The sequence below is a fragment of the Crocodylus siamensis genome, chromosome 9 (genome assembly GCF_052110815.1).
Source record: "Crocodylus siamensis isolate JL-2025a chromosome 9, ASM5211081v1, whole genome shotgun sequence".
In the NCBI taxonomy this organism is placed as follows: domain Eukaryota; kingdom Metazoa; phylum Chordata; order Crocodylia; family Crocodylidae; genus Crocodylus; species Crocodylus siamensis.
In genome coordinates this window covers 27772151-27792686 of record NC_143403.1, presented here as the reverse complement: position 1 = coordinate 27792686, position 20536 = coordinate 27772151, and positions in this window count along the sequence as shown.

The following is a 20536-nucleotide window of genomic DNA, read 5'->3' as shown; positions in this document are numbered from 1 at the left end:
TTTTACAACCAGGTGACACACTGCCTTGACACTGGAGCTGAGGCAGATGTCATCTACTTGGACTTTAAGAAGGCCTTCAATACTGTTTCACATCCTATTCTCATAAGGAAGCTAGCAGGCTGTGGAGTGGATGCTTACACACTCAGGTGGGTGGCAAACTGGTTTAGGGACCACACCCAGAGAGTGGTGATGGATGGATCATTTTCGACCTGGAAAGAGGTGGGCAGTGGAGTCCCACCAGGGTCGGTCCTTGGATCGGTGTTATTTACTATCTTCATCAGCGGTTTGGATGAGGGTGTGGAGAGCATCCTGTCCAAGTTCACAGATGGTACCAAGTTATGGGGCAAAGTTAGCACACTGGAGGGCAGGGAGCAGATTCAGGCTGATCTGGACAGGTTGGGTCAATGGGCAGAACAAAACAGGATGCAATTCAACAAAGACAAATGCAAGGTATTCCCAACTAGGGAGGAAGAATCCTCAGCACACCTATAGATTGGGGGATGACCTCCTCAGCCACTCAGAGGCTGAGAGAGATCTTGGACCTGAACCAACAGTGTAATGAAACCATCAACAAAGCCAATCACACCTTATCATGCATTAGCAGATGCATGACCAACAATCGAGGGAGGTGATGCCCTCCCTCTATGTGGCACTAGTCAAGCCACGGTTAGAGTACTGTGTCCTATTATGAGCACTGTACTTCAAGAGGGATGTGGAGAATCTGGAGAGGGTCCAGAGGAGGGCCACTCGTATGATTAGTGGCCTCTGTACAAAAACCTACGAGGGGCGGTTGAGGGATCTGGACTTCTTCAGCCTTCACAAGAAATGTCTGAGGGGAGACCTTGTAGCAACCTGTAAGTTTATCAAGGGAGGACAACAGAGAGTTGGAGATTCACCTATTACCAGGCCACCCCTAGAAGTAACTAGCAATAATGGGTACAAACTAGTGGAGAGTAAATTCAGGTTAGACTTTAGGAAAAAATTTTTCATAGTAAGGGTGGCCAGAATCTGGAACAGGCTGGCAAGAGAGGTGGTACTATCACCTAACTTGGAGGTCTTCAAGAGGAGGCTAGATAGGTACCTGACTGAGGTAATCTGACCTAGGTCCTTTTCCTGCCTGGGGCAGGGGGTCAGACACGATGATCCTTTGGGGTCCCTTCCGACTCTACAATCTAGGAATCTAGGAATCTAGAGAACGTAAAAATATTCTTCATTTTTTCTTCTCTTGCCAAATTTTGGTAAGCAATAAATACATTGCATGGGATTGTATGAGAAAAAGGCACTAAGGAGCAGAGCCAAAGTAATTGTAATTGCCTAAAGATGGATTTTCGTGGAATTTAGGCATTTAAGTCCAAAACTGCAACCTCAAAAACTGTGTCAACCTTGTAAACTTACATTCCAGAGTTACTCACTTTTTTATTTTAAAGTTCTCTGTGTGTCTAGAGTTTAACCTTTATGAATGCCCAGATTTGTGCCAGTCTTGACCAGGCAGTATAGTACTAGCTCATTCTTGTCCCTGATAAGCAGGGATCTTCGTTCTCTCTGTTTAAAAACCACAAATTCTATGATAAGAAATTGCAAATGCTATGATTTAAAAACCCAATGGCATTTTTACATATGCAAGTGCTGCAGCACAGAGTGATTTGAAAAGCATCTGTTGCTGTGTCACTTGCAGTTGTGTAAGCGGCAAAAGTGCATCAGCACTGATAAAATGGCGGTGTCATGCTTTTGAACTAAAACACATAGATGTTTTAGTTCAAAAGCACACTGCCACCATTTTCTGCCATTCTAATTAAAGTGCCACCTTCCCACTGCCAGAGTGCATGTAAAAGTGCCCCTTGCTATCTACTAATGCACCGCGGTTTCTCTCTTCTTCAGTCATTTTCAACAATTGCCTTCCCAACTACAGCATAAATTCTTATTATTAGTTTCTAAAGACCAGCTCCTCATAGGTATTAGATACACAATTCCTACTTTGTCCTGTTAGACTACAGTTTTCAGTAGGAGGTAGGTACCTAAGCCATGGATCTGGTCACAAATGCATGATTTTGCACTTTGTATGATTAAATTTCATCCTGCTTCTGTTACTTTAGTCATCAAGTTCATTCTATTTCTTCTGTGATATTATTATCCTCCTTTGTACTGGAGATGTCCTCCAACCTTGTGTCATAAACAGATTTCATTAATATCCTGCAAAATGTTGTGTCCTGGTCATTAATGAAAATGAAGTGTGCAATGAGGTTGGTTATAGTATCAAGCACAATGCGATTGCAGAGTAGCTTAATGGTTAATTTTAGACTTTGGCAATAGAAGGATCAAGTGCTGAAATATAGATTGCTTTTCTATATTGTGGAGAAAAAAGCTCATCCATATAAAATTGTGCTCATTACTAAGAAAAATAAATTCCTGTCTGTCAAACAATGGGCCAGCTTTGCAGCTGGTCAGAATTCAAAATCAATTACTAAGGAAAAAACAATACTAGTATGTAGTAGTTAGTTCTTTAGTGAAGGTACAGGAGGATTCTAAAAACAGAGTTAAACTCTCCATTCTTATCCACTTTATACCAGAATAATTAATTACCTTCAGTGGAATTATTTCCAGTTTAGAACACTATCTGGTGACAATAAACTAGGTCCATACTATATATAGACATTTTGGCATAATATGCTCTGCCATTTGTTTTTAAAATGTATAGTCTACATATTCTTATGTAATCAATGTCCCTTTAAATCCTATTATATTATTTTATAATGTCCCTTTAAATACTGTTATATTATTTTACTACATGTCTTCATCTTATGTTTGTCACCTCTGCAGTCTTTTTACTACTATCAAAACCATTTTGATTCTATAAATAAGAGTAGGGATTGGAAATGTTCTCTAATGGAAACACATTTTTATAATAAGCAGATACAGTGGTTTCACTTCCTCTCTTCTGAGAAGATACATTTTCTTCTCTATTATTTAGAATATGAACCATTCCATTAATGCAAAACATCAGAGCTAGAACCAGACATTTCCCACGAACCAGTTTAAGTGATCAGAAACTGATTTAAACCTGTAACAGAACACACATTCAGTGCATGTAAACCAGTTTGAAAATGGCTGAAACCGATTTAAGATAAATCTGGTTGAATGTAGTATCAGACTTAACTGATTTGACTCAAATTGGTTTATGCAATGTCTGTCCCAGCCCCCTTGCTAGTTTAAGTTAAACCAGAGACCTCCAGCATCCCGGCATCCTCTCTGGACTGGGTGGGGCTCTCTGCCCCACAGCAGGGCTGACCCTTCCCTCTGCTCTCTAGACAAAGCAGGGGTGGGGTGTGGCCAGACGCTGGCCTGCCATGGTCCCTGAGGCAAATTCCTTCCTTCATCCCCTCTCTCCCCCTGCTGGGGATTCCCAGCCCCAGCCACACCGCCACAGCTTTCCTGCAGCCAGGAAGGGGATTAATTTCACAGTGGTCCCAGAGCAGGGGAGAGAGGCAAGACCTGTACCTGTGAGCCCAGATCTAAGACCTGTAGGACCAAACTGAGAGGTGAGAAGTGTTGGCAAAGACCTGACAACATTGGTGACACAGAGAGGATGCATGCATGTGCACTTACTCCCCCTGAGATGGAAGGTGCACCCCCTGCGATTGGCCACCATTGATGCTGCTGGCGATGTCTGTCACCAGTCGCCACCACCCCCCTCACCACTGGCACTGCCAGCAGCATTTGCGGGTGGTTGTCGACCACTGGTCAGAATTGTCCCTCTCCCTGCTGCTAACACTGCCATAGCCTCCTGTGGGAGCTCTCCACTGCCATACCCCTGCCACCACTGCTGCCACTTGCTGGTGGTCATTATGCCTCCCCCAGCCTCTGGGGGCATGCGTTGTTCATGCCTGACAATCATCACACATATGTGATGGAGATGAAGTCAAGGGAAGTTGCAGACAGCTTCTGGCTGGAAGTTGCAGATGAAAGAATGCAGAGAGCTACATTTATGTTATAAAGCAGAACCTAGAAAACCTAAACAGAGCCTTTCTGAATGCCTGAATGTAAGGAGACACTTTGCCCTCAGAATCAGTAAGACTTATGCAAGACTTTCTCTTGTCTTCCTGCTTTACATTTTAAGTTAGACTAAATTATGTATGTTGTGTCTTACTGGGCTGTATCTTAGTTTAGCTGAAGATGTTGTATGCATTGCAAATAGCTGTGTTCCATACAAGCTTGCTTCAGTGAAAGGACTTTCTTCTCATCCCCACTCAGTCTGGTAGCAGCTCCCCTGCCCCCTGCCCCCTGGCTGGTGGCACACATCCTGTGTGTCCTGCTAACCCTGGCTGGTGCCTGGCTATGCCCCCTCCATGCCAGCAGGGAGAGGTGAGAACCTTGGAGGGTGTCTCTCTTCCCTCCCCTTTGGCAGTGGCTGGCAGGCATGCTGTAGCACCCCCTGGCTTTTGGCTTGAGCTACTGCAGGCATGTGGCTGCATTTCCTGATTTAACAGAGAATGTCCTTCCAGTTATTAATCAGTTTAAGCTGTGCAGCTTAGACTAACCTGCAAAGAGTGAATCGATTCAAGCTCAGACTTTTTGAATGTCTGTCCCTAGCTCAGTAGATGCACATTTGATATACAAGTAGAGTATGAAGAAAAATGATGCATACATTTAAATGATTCTACTCATGATATATGAGCCTGCACTTGAAATACCAACAGTTATAAAAAATAAAATTTTAAAGACAGGGTAGACCTTGAATGTATTTTGGATTTGTCTGCCATAAAATTCTACAAAAGACCATGATGCAAAGCAAAAGGCATTGTACACTGAATAAGAAAAGCAGACTAAGTCCCTAATATAGGTGGCTGCTACTAAGTGGTATGTGGTGAGAAGCAGAATTGAGGAAGTCACCATGGCAGTTATGAATTTCCTTGACCATGAGCTTGTGAAGACCTAAAAGTCCTGCTCTGCACTGAAGCCAAGGGTATGTATTGAGAATTTGAAGATTAACATAATGGCAAAGTAAATGTGTTGATTGGTGCACACTAGAACCAATTTTCTGCATGGGTAAATTAATTTTGCTGAAGCTTTGCTAAGTTGCAAGAGATTTTTGTCCATTGTAAATGCTTTGCCGAATGCACCTATTGAACAATGCTTTATGAATCTTCAACCTAACACATTCCAAGTGGTGTTGCACAACAAAGGTGGTGTAGTTTGTCCACTGCAAGTAAAACCAGTACCTATAGAAGAGGAAATGGAAATCTTTCCATTCATTAAAGATATCAGACAAATATAGCAGAGGTGGATTGCATCAATATATAGAAATCTGAAGTACCTTGGATTTTTCAGGGTGTTGTATTTCAGGCAAGTCATATCAGGCATTGTATTTTAGACTTGAGAGACAAAGGAAGATAAAATGTGTGTTTTCCCACTCAAATATGCTGAGCTCTATCACTTTGGCAACTCACAGTCATCCTGGTATCTGCTAATACACCAAAGTCTTTCTCCTCCTCAGTCACTTCCAACAATTGACTTCCCAGCAACAGCTCATAGTTTGTATAACCTTGTAATCACAGCCTCTAGCTTCATCTCTTAGTGAATGTTATTTGTATTTGCACCTATATTGTTGAGCATGAGTCATATTTTACCCAAGAGGGCAGTAAAGTTTAACTCTCCTATTTTGTAAATGGGAGTGAGTTAACAAAGAAGTTATACCAGGACATCTCCAGCAGACCTAGGAATAGAATCTGGGTTTCTAGCAAAACAGATCCAAACCGTGTATCTACCTGGTAACTTAGAACAAATGGGATACGTCTATGGCCTTGACTGCCATGTTTGGTCTGATGGATTGAACAGTACTTATACACTACCCATCCAGAGCCAGGAATAAAACCCAAGAATTTTTATTTCATTCTCCTGCTGTCTAGCAAATAGTTGTGAAACCCACCAGCCAGAAGTTTGTCAAGCCTATCTCTAGTGCTCTGTACACAGATCAGTACAATAAGAAGGTCCCGGGTAATGTGGGGCCCTTGCAGGATGCGATGGGAAACTTGGTCGTCACACCAGATGGCAAAGCTAACATGTTCAACGATTTCTTCGCCTCTGTCTTCCTAAGTAGGGACCAGAACAGCCACCTCCCTGCTGGGCCCCCCTTGGGCCCCAAGGGAGGCACACCTGGGCCACGGGTTAGCGAGGATTAAGTTAGGGAGCTTCTGGAGGGGTTGGACATATTCAAGTCACCCGGTCTGGGTGATCTCCACCCTAGAGTTCTAAAGGAACTGGCCGAGGTCATTGCAAGTCCCCTGGCACGGCTTTACGAGCACTCATGGTGCTCTGGTGAGGTACCGGAGGACTGGAAGAGGGCCAACGTGGTCCCCATCTTCAAAAAAGGCAGGAAGGAGGACCCAGGAAACTACAGGCCAGTTAGTCTTACCACGATCCTAGGCAAGCTGTTCGAGAAAATTATGCTGGCACACATCCAGGAGGGGCCAGCAGGGGACTGCATGCTTAGGGGCAACCAACACGGGTTCAGCAGTGGCAGGTCCTGTCAGACCAACCTGGTGGCCTTTTACGATCAGATCACCAGATCATTAGATGCAAGGATAGCAGTAGATATAGTCTTCCTGGACTTCCGGAAGGCTTTCGACACTGTCTCTGACCCTGTTCTCATTAAGAAACTGGGGGGCTGTGGTGTAGACACCCACACAGTCAAATGGGTCGCCAACTGGCTGATGGGCCGCACCCAGAGGGTGGTAGTGGATGGGTCCTTCTCAACCTGGAAGGACGTGGGCAGTGGGGTTCCGCAGGGCTCGGTCCTCAGGCCCACACTGTTCAACATCTTCATCAGCGATTTGGATGAGGGGGTAAAAAGCACCCTGTTCAAATTTACTGATGACACTAAGATGTGGGGGGATGTGGGCACACTGGAAGGATGCAACAGGCTACAATCAGACCTAGACAAGTTACAAGGGTGGGCGGACGAGAATAGGATGGGTTTCAACACAGACAAGTGCAAGGTGATGCACCTGGGGAGGAACAACCGGCACCATACCTACAGGTTAAGGAACTCCCCTCTTGTCAGCACGGAGGCGGAAAAGGATCTTGGGGTCATCATTGACTCCAAGATGAACATGGGCCGGCAGTGTGGGGAGGCAGTTAGGAAGGCCAACCGCACCTTGTCATGCATCCACAGATGCATCTTGAGCAGGTCCAAGGAGGTGATCTTCCCCCTCTATGCGGCACTGGTCAGGCCGCAATTGGAGTACTGCATCCAGTGCTGGGTGCCGCACTTCAAGAGGGATGTCGACAGCATGGAGAGGGTCCAGAGGAGGGCCACTCGTATGATCAGGGGACAACAGGGCAGGCCCTATGAGGACAGGCTATGGGACCTGAACCAGTTCAGCCTCCAAAAGAGAAGGCTGAGGGGGGATCTTGTGGCCTGTTATAAACTAGTCATGGGGGATCAGCAGGCACTGGGGGAGTCACTGTTCCCCCGAGCACCGCCAGGAGTGACCAGGAATAACGGTCACAAGCTGGCAGAGGGTAGGTTTAGGTTAGCTATCAGGAGGCGCTACTTCACGGTCAGGGCAGCTAGGATCTGGAACCAACTTCCAAGAGAAGTGGTGCAGGCTTCTACCCTGGGGGTGTTTAAGAGGAGGTTAGATGAACATCTTGCTGGGGTCATTTGACCCCAGTATTCTTTCCTGCCATGGCAGGGGGTCGGACTAGATGATCTGCTCAGGTCCCTTCTGACCCTAGAAACTATGAAGTTATGAAACTATAAGTGTCATTCCTTTAGTTCAGGGCCCATTATTGAATTCTGAGCTGATATTATAGCCCATATGAGGATCTTATAATTATCCTTTATAGATTTAAATTTTTAAAAGAATTATTTATATAATTGACACAGTGAGAAAGCCATTCTTAAAAAAGTGTTCATAGTTAAAAACTTCTAAAACTTGTTAGTGCAACAAAATGCAAAAGTGTTACATTTTATTTATTTCATATGCATTCTGATTGTATGCTACACATTGGCACCTGAAAAGATGAAGGTACCATGAAGGTGCAATGCTATTTTTACAACATGACACAAGAGGAAAAATTTTGCCTGAACAATGCAATGTTCTATTGTAGCTGTGTTAACACAGTATTGGTACTAAAATAATATAAAAGCAATAACTGAGCAGTCAGTGTGAAGTAAAGAACTGAATGCAAAAAATGTGCAAAGAAGAGAGTGATTCATTAAGAGTCATTAAGAGTAAAGAGTTCCATTTCTTGCTAACATAGTTCTCAGCAGCAGATTGTAGAATCAGAAATACTTCTTCAAGGCAGAAGTTTACTGTTATGTGTGAAGAGAAAAGATATGGTGAACTTGTATGTTTCTCAACCATCTGAGCTGCAAATCTGCACCTCTATAGCACTCCTAGAGAATCTGCTAATACACTTTGTGAAAGCTATCATTTCCCCTAGAATCCTGTAAGGCAATATTGAGGTCCACATATTATTTGAGAGAAATGACTACAAGATGGATTTCACTACATATTTTGTAAAAACTTTTCCTTTCATTTTTTCAAAAACAGCCTAGAGACTGATTCCAATGATGTGCTCACAACCTTCTGCATAAATGTATCTGGTTTACACATGTATGCTTGAACATCTGAAACACACATGCTTGCATTTCTACCAGTTGGAAGCCACTTTTTGAAAATGTAGCCCTTTTAAATCTGAAGTTCTTAAATTTTATCTTATAATGTGCACTTGTCATTCTCCAATTTTGCCTTGTAACATGCTAACAGTAACACTGTATTCATCATAGAATATGACCTGGGCTTCCTTTTATTTAGCATAGGGAAATCACTAAAGGTAACATTATTTAGTATCCTTGGGCAACTGAATCCTCTTGAAAAGATCAGTCCTCTGTTTCGATTGACTTCTTTGGGGTTTTTAAAATCTTTTACATCCAAATATTATGTTCTTCAGTGCAGGCCCCAGTTGTCTTCCTTGTTTTGTAAAATGTTATTGTTTTTAATCTTGCTGCTTCCTCCCAGCTTGGAACAAAACCTTTATTTTACTACTACATTTTTATCTGGCTTGGCTGAGAGCATGGAATCAGCCTGGGCTAGCTGAATGAGCTAAGCATTGGTGTGTGACATTAAATGTACACACTAGAATGTAAGAGGTCAATGGAAAACAAAACCAGCTCTGTGGAGATGAGGTAATAACTGATAGCATACAGTGGGCACCACTAAAATGAATGTTTACCTTGATATAGTATTTCATCTTTTTAATTGCAATTACTTCTTTAAATTTGAGATTGGCATTTTTTTCATTAGAAAAATGAAACAAACAAAGCAAGCTAGTTAAATACTTGCAGTGAAGATCTTAAACAGCACACTTGAGAAACATGGGGTTTGTTGTTATACCTCTCTAGTTGATAAGCGATAGCTATGTCAGGTCCTCTTAAAAATAATATGCTTTCATGCTTTCATCCTATGTCTTAATGTAACACTATCTAACATAGCAGATGTTCTGAGAGTGCTCTTTCCCTCATGTAATGACAGAAGCATACCAATGCTCATAGAGAGGTTTACCTTTAGAACTGACAAGTGTCAAAAAAGGGGTGAGAACAGGTTTCTAATCTATATCACATAGATGTGTGGGAAAGGGGTTTGAAATACACTGTGTAAAGGGAGCGGGAAAATTAGAGGCACTAAATAAAATCTGTATGGAGTAGTAACTATGAAGTTATATGATGATCTTTAGCAACATAAGCCACACTAAAGCAGGCCATGAGCAGTGAGAGTCTGCTATTTCTTATGGGATGCAGTGATAAAGAAATTACATACTTATTTGAGAGGAACATAAATAAAGATTAATAGGTTAATGAGTTATTTTCCTTTCATTACTACACTATTGTACTTTATTATAATTGCTTTGCACTCATTTAATTAAATTTGAACTAGGGCCAACACAAGATAATTTGTTTTCCCTGTACTAAACAATAAGTATGCAGATTGGAAGTACTGAAGCAGTAATCAGCCCTCTGTTTGCAACACTTTTCTACTCTGAGTAGACATTATAATTGATAATTTGATTGTTGCAGCCTCCGTGCAATATATTTTAAAGCAACATTAACATAATGGAAATTATGTTGTGTGCCTAATCTGAGCTTTTCACTGTGCAAGTATATGAATCTCATTCTGCACTGAATTAGGGCACTAGTCACGAAACATTTGTACAACCTTAACATGCCCATTTTGGTGTACAACTGTCTGGTTTTAGTCTTTATACAACATCTTCTATAATCAAGTTACATATCTTTAGTTGTATAACCACAATAGGGAAGCAAAAAGAAAAGTATAAAAAGGTTTTTAGTACAGTCTAGAGCATTTTAGTACAGTCTAGAGCATTTAAGGCACTGCTACACATTCAAATTGAAGCTGGATAGAAACCAGCTATGGGGATGTTACACATTTTCAAGCACTAACTTTCTAGCTGGTATATCTGAATAGACATTTTATGGTGTGATAATTACTTTGCACATGTGGTTAGTTTAAATTGATTGGACTATTACCAGTTAATTGAATAATATATGTAATGTGTGGAAGGGTCCTCAGGCACATATCTTCTAGTAAACTTAAAGTCATGGTCCATGCCTAGTTTCTGTATATTCTTTGCATTAGTTCAAGGAAGATTTGGAGAAGGTAGGGCAGGATGGCACCTTAGAGGCAGAGCTTTCATAGGCAACAACCTTGTTCATCAGGTGCTAAGGAAGTTGTGTGTCCAAATATCCTAGAATGAAACTTTATCTTTTCACCTTCTGCGCACACTCGGTACCAACAAGGGACAAAAAGGGAAAAAGGCATATTCACTCCAAAATACTAAGGCAGAAAACTACTAGGTCCTGAGATATAAGTAATGTTTTCCCTGTCCTATTTCATTACCTTTCTAAAGCCCTGGACAGATATATGTTTGAAGTGCTCCAAATTCTGTCCCAATTGGAGCACTTCAAATTAGGAGGGTTTCAGGCCATGGAAACATGTGCACCTCCCAGTCAGGCCCCTCCAGGATTGTGTAGTAAGGGAGCAGGGCAGGCAGCCACTGAACTCTCTTCTGTGCACTAAATCTCTGGCCTTCCAGTTATGGAGCCCAAGAGTTAGGGACTGTAACAGGGGGCCTTCTCGGGGCAGACTTAACTGTGGCCCGCCCACCTGTTTCCGGGGTAACCACTCGCCTTCTCACCCTCCACACCTTGTTGGAATTAATTGGTTAATGGACATTAATAAGCAGGAGGCTGCTCATTTCCTGCTTGATGCCAGGGGGTGCTATCTGCAGCTCCATTCCTCCTTTACACTGCAGCCCAAGCCTCACAGATGGCATCCCAATGTTATTATAATCTCCAGCCCCCACACTGGGTCCCAGAATCCTTCCAACTGAACCCCGCCTGGATTCCTCCTCTCAGGCGGTCTATTCCACCTTCATACCGGGCAGCATAGCTCCCTGAACTGCTTCCCTTTTGGGCGTGGTCCCCCCAGGACCTTTTGCCCACATCCAGGCCAGTCGGAACCCCAGGTGCACAGCTCTCGCGGATTCCTCACAGCGGGCCCCTGGCCCTTTGACCCTTCCAGCCCTGGCCCCAGCACTGACCAGTCAGGGGACGTTCAGATAGAGTGAGGCCATAGACTGAAGCCTTTCTCCATGGGGTCTACCCTCCAAACAAGGGGTAACCCACCCAGTTGTGGGGGCTAGGGTTAAGGCACCCTGACCCACTTTCACTGGGGTGGTAACTGGCCTGGCATTTCCTGGGGGCTCTTGCACCACTGGGAGCCCCACCAGGTCACTCCCTCCTGGCAGGTGCAGTTTTAGGTCATACCCAGGACCAGGAGCCTCCTTACCATATTTAAAATTGTAGTTTTTGCCTCCCTGCCAATCAGGAGCCAGCGGCAAGTAGTAGAGCCCCTCTGCCAATCAATGGTGGGAGAACACACAGGGAGACCTGCAGGATTAAAGGAGCCGCTGCACACTCCACTCCCGCTGTGAATTTGGTAGGTCCCTACCAAGAGTCATACAAGGAATCATTCTCTCCAGCCCCAGCTCCTGAGCTCATTGTCTTTCCACTCTGCTCTCCCTCTTCCCTGACTACACAGTGCAAAGGTGGAGAGTGGACAACTGTGGGATGCCAGAGGACCAAGCCACACACTGTCATACTCTATGGAGCACGTACCTGGATGCTCTTCTGATGAAGCACACTTTATGCTGAAAGCTTGTCCAACATCTCTCCCAACTATACAGTTTGTCCAAACAGACTTTGTCCTTTTGTGGATCCTTATGACTACAACGATATATCAACCGAACTACTTCAAATATAAAGGCATGTGAAGCACTTCAGAAGTTATGTCTGTTGGCCTGAGTGTAATGAAAAAATGCATAAAATAGCCAAGTGGTATTTGACCCATCTGTGGAGCCACACAGTGCACATCCAGGGGTACCTTGCACTGTGGGGTTTTTTTGTTTTTTTGTTTTACTCCAGGAGATCCCAAGGTCAAAGTGACCCACGTGGGAAAAAAAGCAGGATGGGACCTGGCCAGCCGGATCCACACTCCAGATGCTAACTGGGTTCCCAGCTGCAGAAGCGCTACAGCTGCAGCTTCCCCAGCCCCCAGGACCCCAGGAAAGCACAGTTGCTGGCCCCAGCCTCCCCTACAGCACCTGGGGTAACCTGCCACATGGCACAGGCATTCCTTGGGGACAAGCAGCAGTGGCATAAGGTGTGCCATTGCTTCTTGTTCCCAGAGAAACCAACATCCTTGCTTGTGCAGACCATGAGTCCCAAACCTGACAGGCAGTCAGTACATGCCCTCAGCTCTCCCTGAATTTCCTTCCCTCACTACTGCACAAGACTGGGCCTCTGGAAAGAAATAGAAAACATGGTGTGAAGTGTGAGGATTTCAAAATTCAGCCAACATTTAAATGTGTTTATTTTCTGACAAAGAATGAGTGGTTTGGCTTGCATAGGTGTTTGAGTCACCTTACTTAATATTTGCCTTTTTACTTTATGCTCTGAAGTATCATTGTACTAAAAGAAACCAGGGAGAGTTGTGTGTTTCAAACAATAGCTTCAATTGTTTGAGGAAAGAGTTGTAAAGAAAGTATTTATCTTGCTTTAGAGGCTGAGCCTGCAAACCTGACTGTGCATAGTTGTTCCTCATATAGGTAGTCCTACGGAGGACCAATCACATGAGTAAGAGATTGCCAGATCAGGCCCTTGGTCTTCCAGAGAATTGTACTGTATAGTATTTGCCTTGTTTTAAGGAGCCTTGACTATATGGAGAAGGTACAGTGGGTCTGTAAGTAAGTATGAGGATTGGTCTGTTAAGCTGAAGTTAGTGAATATGCAATAGGGTAGACAGTGGAGACTCCTGTTTTCTTTCCACTCTTTCCTGGGTTTTGAACAGAGAGGTTTACTAACTGACTGGCCATACTTGTATTTTACTGCTGTGCTACCCTTTCACCTTTTTTTCTTTTTCTGCCAAGAGTTTAAAATCTTTATAAAAGCCAACAGAGAGGAAAGTGCTGTTAGCTTTGAAATCTTAAGGATATTGAACTTTTGGGGTAGAATTGGAAGCTGCAGTTGGTACCAACTGATTTTAGGCTGCTGCTTAGATACTGTGATGGGCAACTTGCCTGGAAAAAGGGGAGGGAATGGCAAAGAAGGATGGAGTATGGCACACAGCAGGGAGACCATGGTGCCATAGTAGGGTGAGCATCTACTTGGAGCCACTGGGGAGTTTGAAATGTCTCTATTCCTCTTAAAAAGAAGAATACATCTATTTTTTTCCTCTTATCCCTTTCTGCAGGCTGTGGCTGCATGTACCAATTTGATCCTTTGGCCCGCCCCAGTTCATAGACCACACCCTTGCCAATCAGCTAACTAGTACTTCTAATTCTGATTTTTTTAATCATAAATGCCAAGTATCAAAAATGGCATTGTTGTTCTGCTCTTTGCACAAGCAGTTTGATCAGATTTGAGTCAGGGAAAAGTAGGTGTTCAGTCCTACAAGAATGGGAAGTTTTTACACCCTTTACCATACTTTTCAAATCTCATGAAGGTTCAATAAGGAGAGATGCAAAGTCCTGTACTTAACATGGAACAATCCCACACACCAGCACAGCCTGGGGACTGACTAGCTGAAAATCAGCTCTGCAGAAAAGGACCTGGGGATTAAAGTGGACAGTAAGCTGAATATGAGGCAACAGTGTGCCCTTGTTGTGAAAAAGGTTAATGGCATACTGGGCTGCTTGAATAGGAAGGTTGCCAGCAGACTGAGGGAAGTGATTATTCCCCTCTATTTGGCACTGGTAAGGCCACATCTAGAGTAGTATGTCTAGTTTTGTCCCCCACCCCCTCTTTCCTGCCCACTACAGAAAGGATGTAGACAAATTGGAAAGGGTCCAGAAAAGGCCAATGAAAATGGTTAGGGGACTGGGGCACATGACTTCTGAGGAGAAGCTGAGAGAGCTGGGCTTTGGTAGTGTGGAGAAGAGGAGACTGAGAGGGGATTTAATAGCAACCATCAACTACCTGAAGGATGGCTACAAAGAGGATGGAGGTAGACTGTTCTCAGTGGTGGCAGATGACAGAACAAGAAGCGCTGGTTTCAAGTTTCAGCAAGGGAAGTTAAGGTTAGATATTAGGAAAAAATCTCTCACCAGGAGGGTAGTAAAGCACTGGACTAGGCTACCCAGAGAGGTTGTGGAAACTCCATCCTTGGAGATTTTTAAGACCTGGCTAGATAAGGCCTTGGCTGGGATGATCTAGTTGGGGATGGTCCTGTTTTGAGCAAGGGTTGGACTACATGGCCTCCTGAGGTCCCCTGCAGCCTTTATTTTCTATGATTCTGATTTTACACTTGCAGTGCTGCACCTGTGGCTTCTCAGAGGTCTGTTAACTAATATAATTTCACTGACTTCATTTCATCAAAAGAGATGGGCTGGGCTGCAGGCAGAGTGTCTACATGACTCATTCTCCATACTTAATATCCTACCGAGTTCCGGGTCCCCTCCATAATTTGTGTAGTATGCAGAAAACTCAGGGGGCAGCCACCAGCCTCTGCTGTGCTCCACTGACATAGAATACAAACAATAAATGGGCTGTTTCCCACATCTTCAGCCCTGATCCTAAACCAGTAGCTGTGAAATAACCTTGGTTCTATTCTGTTGTCTGAAAGGGTAGATTCAGCCTACCAATTCAGTCTGTCTATGGGGGAACGAGTTGTAACTTAGTGGGCACTACAAGAATAATTCAGAAAACAGTACAGAGTAGAATCTTTTCATATTTTGGATCATCGATCAAAAAAGAAGTTTAGCATAGACTTTGGGTTTGCTTGAAGTTGTGCAGACCCAGCTGAATTTCCTTAAAGTTGTTGAATGTCATATGTTTCTGAACTCTCAGGCTTCAAAACCCCAGTGGCAACCCATATGGTGGTTTCTTCTGGGGAATGCTCTACTGATATCTAAACAACAGTTGTATTCAGTGAACAGCTTAAACTCTGAGACCTGCTTCATTTGTAAGGTCCATTCCCTCCATCCCCAATTTTGTGGGGAGCTAGAGAGCAGATCACTTGGATCTGCAACAGTGAATTGGTCTGTCCAGCAACTATTGTGGAGCTCAGGCAAGACTACTAGGCAGCTGACACTCTTTCAGATAATAAAGGAGCTTTAGGGTTCTTTGGAGAGCTTTTGGCAGTCTGGCCAAGTGACAGTCCCTGTTTTCAAGCACACCTGACAAGTTGCTGGATCTCAGTGTAGTTGTAATTAACCTTGGTGAGTTTTACTTTTGTAATAAAGCATGGCAAATTTGAGCTGATATGGAATTTTATACAGCTTTACTATGGGCATCCATTGCATTTATGATAGCCTCGGTAGTACCCCACTTTTATACACTACGTCATTGTGCTTTTTATATCTCACACTTTTCAGACTTTGCCATGTTACGCCGCACCTTCTAAAGAGTGAAATGATCTGTCTCTAGTAGAAACTGGATCATAAATGCTCTGTCTTTATACAAAGCTACTGCTATCAGCCCACAAGGCAAACCCAGGCAGTTTTCTGTTTTCCATTTACCATACTTTCCAATTGATTGGTCAGTGGTGTGTATCCTTTTTCAGTCTCTTTATTCCCTCTCTTTCAGGCTTGGAATATCACTGCCCGAAATCCTGAGGGTAACTTTATAGATTTTTTTCTTTCACACAGAGACCTTTAAACACAATGCATACCTAAGTAGTTACTCCATCCACCTTCAGTTCAGCCTGGGTGTATAGCACAAATCACATACTATGTGCTGTAATATTGCTCCTTTATACAGTACAAAATGATGACATGATTAAAAAAACCCAAACAATCCTTACCTTAGTTCTGAGTAACAAGAATAACATGACTGGAGATGTAGGAATGGAAGAGCATCTTGATAGTAGGGGATATATAATTAAAACACACATTGGATGAAAATTAACCCAGACTTAACTTAGAAAGGATGAGTATCATTGATTGGAATGGACAGAGGGTAAACATGGAATAGCTTCAGAGATGTTTTTAAGTTGGCAGTTATGCCTGCTAAACAGCATGGGTATTTATTAAAGATAAATAGGCAAAAAGTTCAGACTACTGAAGTGCAAATATCTATCACATGTAAGATAAAGATGGGGAAAGAGAGATAAGAAGCCTGGAAAAATTAAAGAACAAAGTAAAGGGTGTAAGAAGAATGTACAGAATAGAGAAGGGTTGCACAAGCGGCTAAGATAAATAAGACATTTTCCAAAAACAAAAAGAACACGAGGTCACTGGCAAAGACAGTGGAGCTTCAGAAGTAGCAAAGTAACCTAATGACAGAAGAGACATGTATTTTTCAAATATTAAGCAAACACTTTGACTCAGTTTTCAAAAAGAGGGCTGGGGCAAGACAGAAAGAGATACTGAAGGAACACAGAAACAGAAAAAGGAATGAATATATTCTCTCTGAAAACTGACAAAGACCAGGACTTTAAGAGAGCCAGAATACTGTGGGAAGAGACAAACTGCAGAGAAGACAGTTGAAGTACTCTTGTTTCTCATGAGCCTGTCATGAGAAACAATGACTAGTTGAAATGACTGAGCTGCAGTCAGAAGCTTTTAACCTCATGAACTCATTAATCCATAGCAAATGTTCTAGATTGTGATTGTCTGTTCTGCTGGAGGCAAAATGGGTCATGCATGAAGCCTCCCAATTTCTGCATGACAGACACTGTCCTTGTGCTCTATCTGTTCCCTTCTGGTTTAGCTCAGACAGGAAAACCCCATACCTGGGCAGGGACTGTTTGGTGAGGGGCAAAGGGCAAACCCAACCCTATCTTCTGAATGGACCTCTGAGGAGGGATGGCACACATTGGGGAAAATATGGCAGATGGCATACAGAAGAATTTTAGATGAGATTTTGTCTGTCTGTGGCATCACCTCTCCAATGCTCTTCCTGGCATTGTGCAGCTTCACATCATAGGTGATACCATTCATACCACAGTGTAGCCCAAAGCCTGAAATTACCCATGATATGTATGATAATCAAAATAAATCTTCTGATTATACACCAGTTTTCTTCTTATTTTACAATAAAAGATACCTCTATAATCCCTCTGGAAGGAGAGAAGGTAAATATGGGCTATAAAAATCTTGCTAAACCTTCAGTTTAGATAATCTCAGAAGTGGTAACTTGCTTGGTGCCAGAGAGGGAGAACAATATGGAAACATCAGGGAAGCCCTGTTCGTGGCTAAACAATAAGAATATTGAATATACTTTCAAAGGTTATGCCACCAATGGGAAGAAGACAGGTTGGAGGGTTGTGAAAGATTACAAATGTGAATTAGTACACTTCTTCATGGAGTCAAAACAAAATTTTGACATGCAAAACTCAGAGGCGTCAAATAATCTGTTATTAGTGAGAGATGGTATTAGTCTGACAGTGTGCAATGAGTCTGCAGTTTTGCTTACCTTATAAAAAAGAAATTGTACAAACAGCGAAGGTATGACAAAGTGTAGCTAGGAGGATATAGGGTCAGAAAGATCTTAGTTATTTACAAAGGTTAGAGACAGACACAGTATTCTTTAGAAAAGAGGAAATTAAGAGGCTAGAAAAAATATCTAGCCTTATTGGGCTAGATATAATTCTGAAGGGAACAGACAGGATAAAATGCTACAAGGCTTCCTGAGCTATTCTCAGGTGCATGACCAAAGGAGCACGAACTAAAAAGAATTGAATGGCAGAAATAGTTAAAATTTCTTTACGGAAATAGTAGCCAAACCAGTAGATGAAATAAGTCACTGAAGGCAGCAAAAGAAACTTTTAATCCAAAAAGTGTTAGAAATATTTATAGGAACAAATATTTTTTACAAAAATAATTGAAATACAGTAGTTGAAGATGCAAAAAAATCAACTGGATCCATGAATAAATTAAGTACATAAATGTGCATGTAATTTTGCGAGCCTGATTTTTTTTTGTGAGTTAGATCTGAGGTAGTGACAAGTACATGAAGGAAAAATACTGTGAAATACAATTGTGAATTCAGGAGGTGGACATAGATCTAGATAGTCTGCATGGTACTCATCCTTCATAAATCTTCCTATATTTTACACTAAATACCTATATAATATTTTCTTGAAGAAATCTCTCTACTGTGCAGTCCAAAGCAATACTATATTGTGCAGGAAGAGACAGTGTGAGGACACCTTCACTAAAAATGTGTGTATGTATTATTTAGCCAGTCTTGGTACGTGTTCATCTTCTGTATGCACTTGATAAAAGAAGGGAATTCTGTGACATGTGGATCTAAAAAGGTTATTTTCTATAAAGAAAATAAGATCAATTGCACAGGTATGCTGATGATAAAACACACGTGCCCGTGCGCACACACACACACACAGAGTAATGGATGTAAGACCATAATGACTGTTGCTTTACTGAAAAGACTGAAGGCATTTTAAAGACTAGCTTGTAGCAAGAAATGCTTGCTTCAGACCTTTAGCTACAATCCCCCTCAATATTTTATCCATTTGTCTCTTCTTCAGAATAGTTCCTAGTGGAAGAAAACTGCCTAAGGTAGATAAAAGAGAGAGATTTGTGATCAAATTCAAAAAAGAGAACTGCACAGTCTTGTGCATGGGGTAGTATAATTGCATGTAAAAAAACTACAGACTGGGGAATGACTGGCCAGTTTGCAGTACTGCAGAAAGAACTTGGGGGTTACAGTGGACCTGAAACTAAATATCAACCAACAGTGTGTTCCTGCTGCAAAAAACAGCCAACAGCATAACGAGTAGTATTAACAAGACTGTCTCTTGCAATTCAAGGAAAGCAATTTTTTCACTCTATTTGGCACTGGAGAAGTGTCACCTGGAGTATTGTGTCCAATTTTGGATACTACACATCATGAAAGATGTGGGCAGATTGTAAAGAGTTCAGCGGAGAGACACAAAAATGATTAGAGGCCTGGGAAATATGACTTATTAGGAAAGGATGAAAGAACTAGAGTTATTTAGTGTGGTGAAGAGAAGAATGAGGATGGATTTGATAAAGTTTTCAAATACCTGAAGGACAACTATTGAGAAGATGAATGTAGATGTTTCCTTGTGGCTTAGGGTGAAGGACTAAGAGCAATGGCCTCAAATTGCAGCACAGGAAATTAGGTTGGAGATCAGGAGGAATTTTCTGACTATGGGGATGGCCAAGGATTGGAACAAGCTCATGAGAGAAGTTGTGGAATCCCTGGAAATCTTCAAGAGCAGGTTAGATGGACAGTGGCTGGGATGGTTTAGTCAGGGATGATCCTTCCTTGAACAGAGGACTTGGCTAGATGACTTTGTAAAGGCCCTTCCAGCCCTCCTTTCCAATGATTGTATGTTCATATTAGGACCAAAAAGGAGGCCAACTCCTTGTTCTAGCAGTCAAATTGAAGAAGTCCAATAATCTTCCTGGCAGCGTGCAGCTCTGTAGGACTAACCAAATGCTTACCCAACTTCTTGGGCAGGCTTTGCAGCTTATGTTATGGTAGGGAGAGAGGGAGGCTGCCCCAGGGCTAAAACATAACTTCAAGTTGTGGCAGGAAAGAAAGGGGAGAGTTCCCTAGAAGGGTGGACTAAGTTGAGGCTAAGCAGCCAGCCAAGCACATGGGCAACTGGAGACACCTTAGTCAGAGGTGGCACGTGCCCCTCCAGTGACCAGTCAGCAACCGGGGTGGGGGTGAGGAGAGGGGTGGGTCTCCCTGCAGTGGATCATTGTGGCTAGAAGTGGCTGGCATTTCTAGGGCAAGTACTGGTGTTCCCACCTGCCCCTCTGGTCTGTCACCTAAGTGGTGAGCGTGGGCACTCTGGGGGTACACCAGTGCTCTCAGAGGGTGTGCATGAACCCCTGTGCACCACCTTTGCATCACTACTGAAGCCAAGGGCACTGTGGCCACCCCTAGGACAAGAGTCTTGTTACAGACTGCCATATAAAAATAGCTGAAAAAAGGTTTTGTCTTTCCAATTTGTGGACA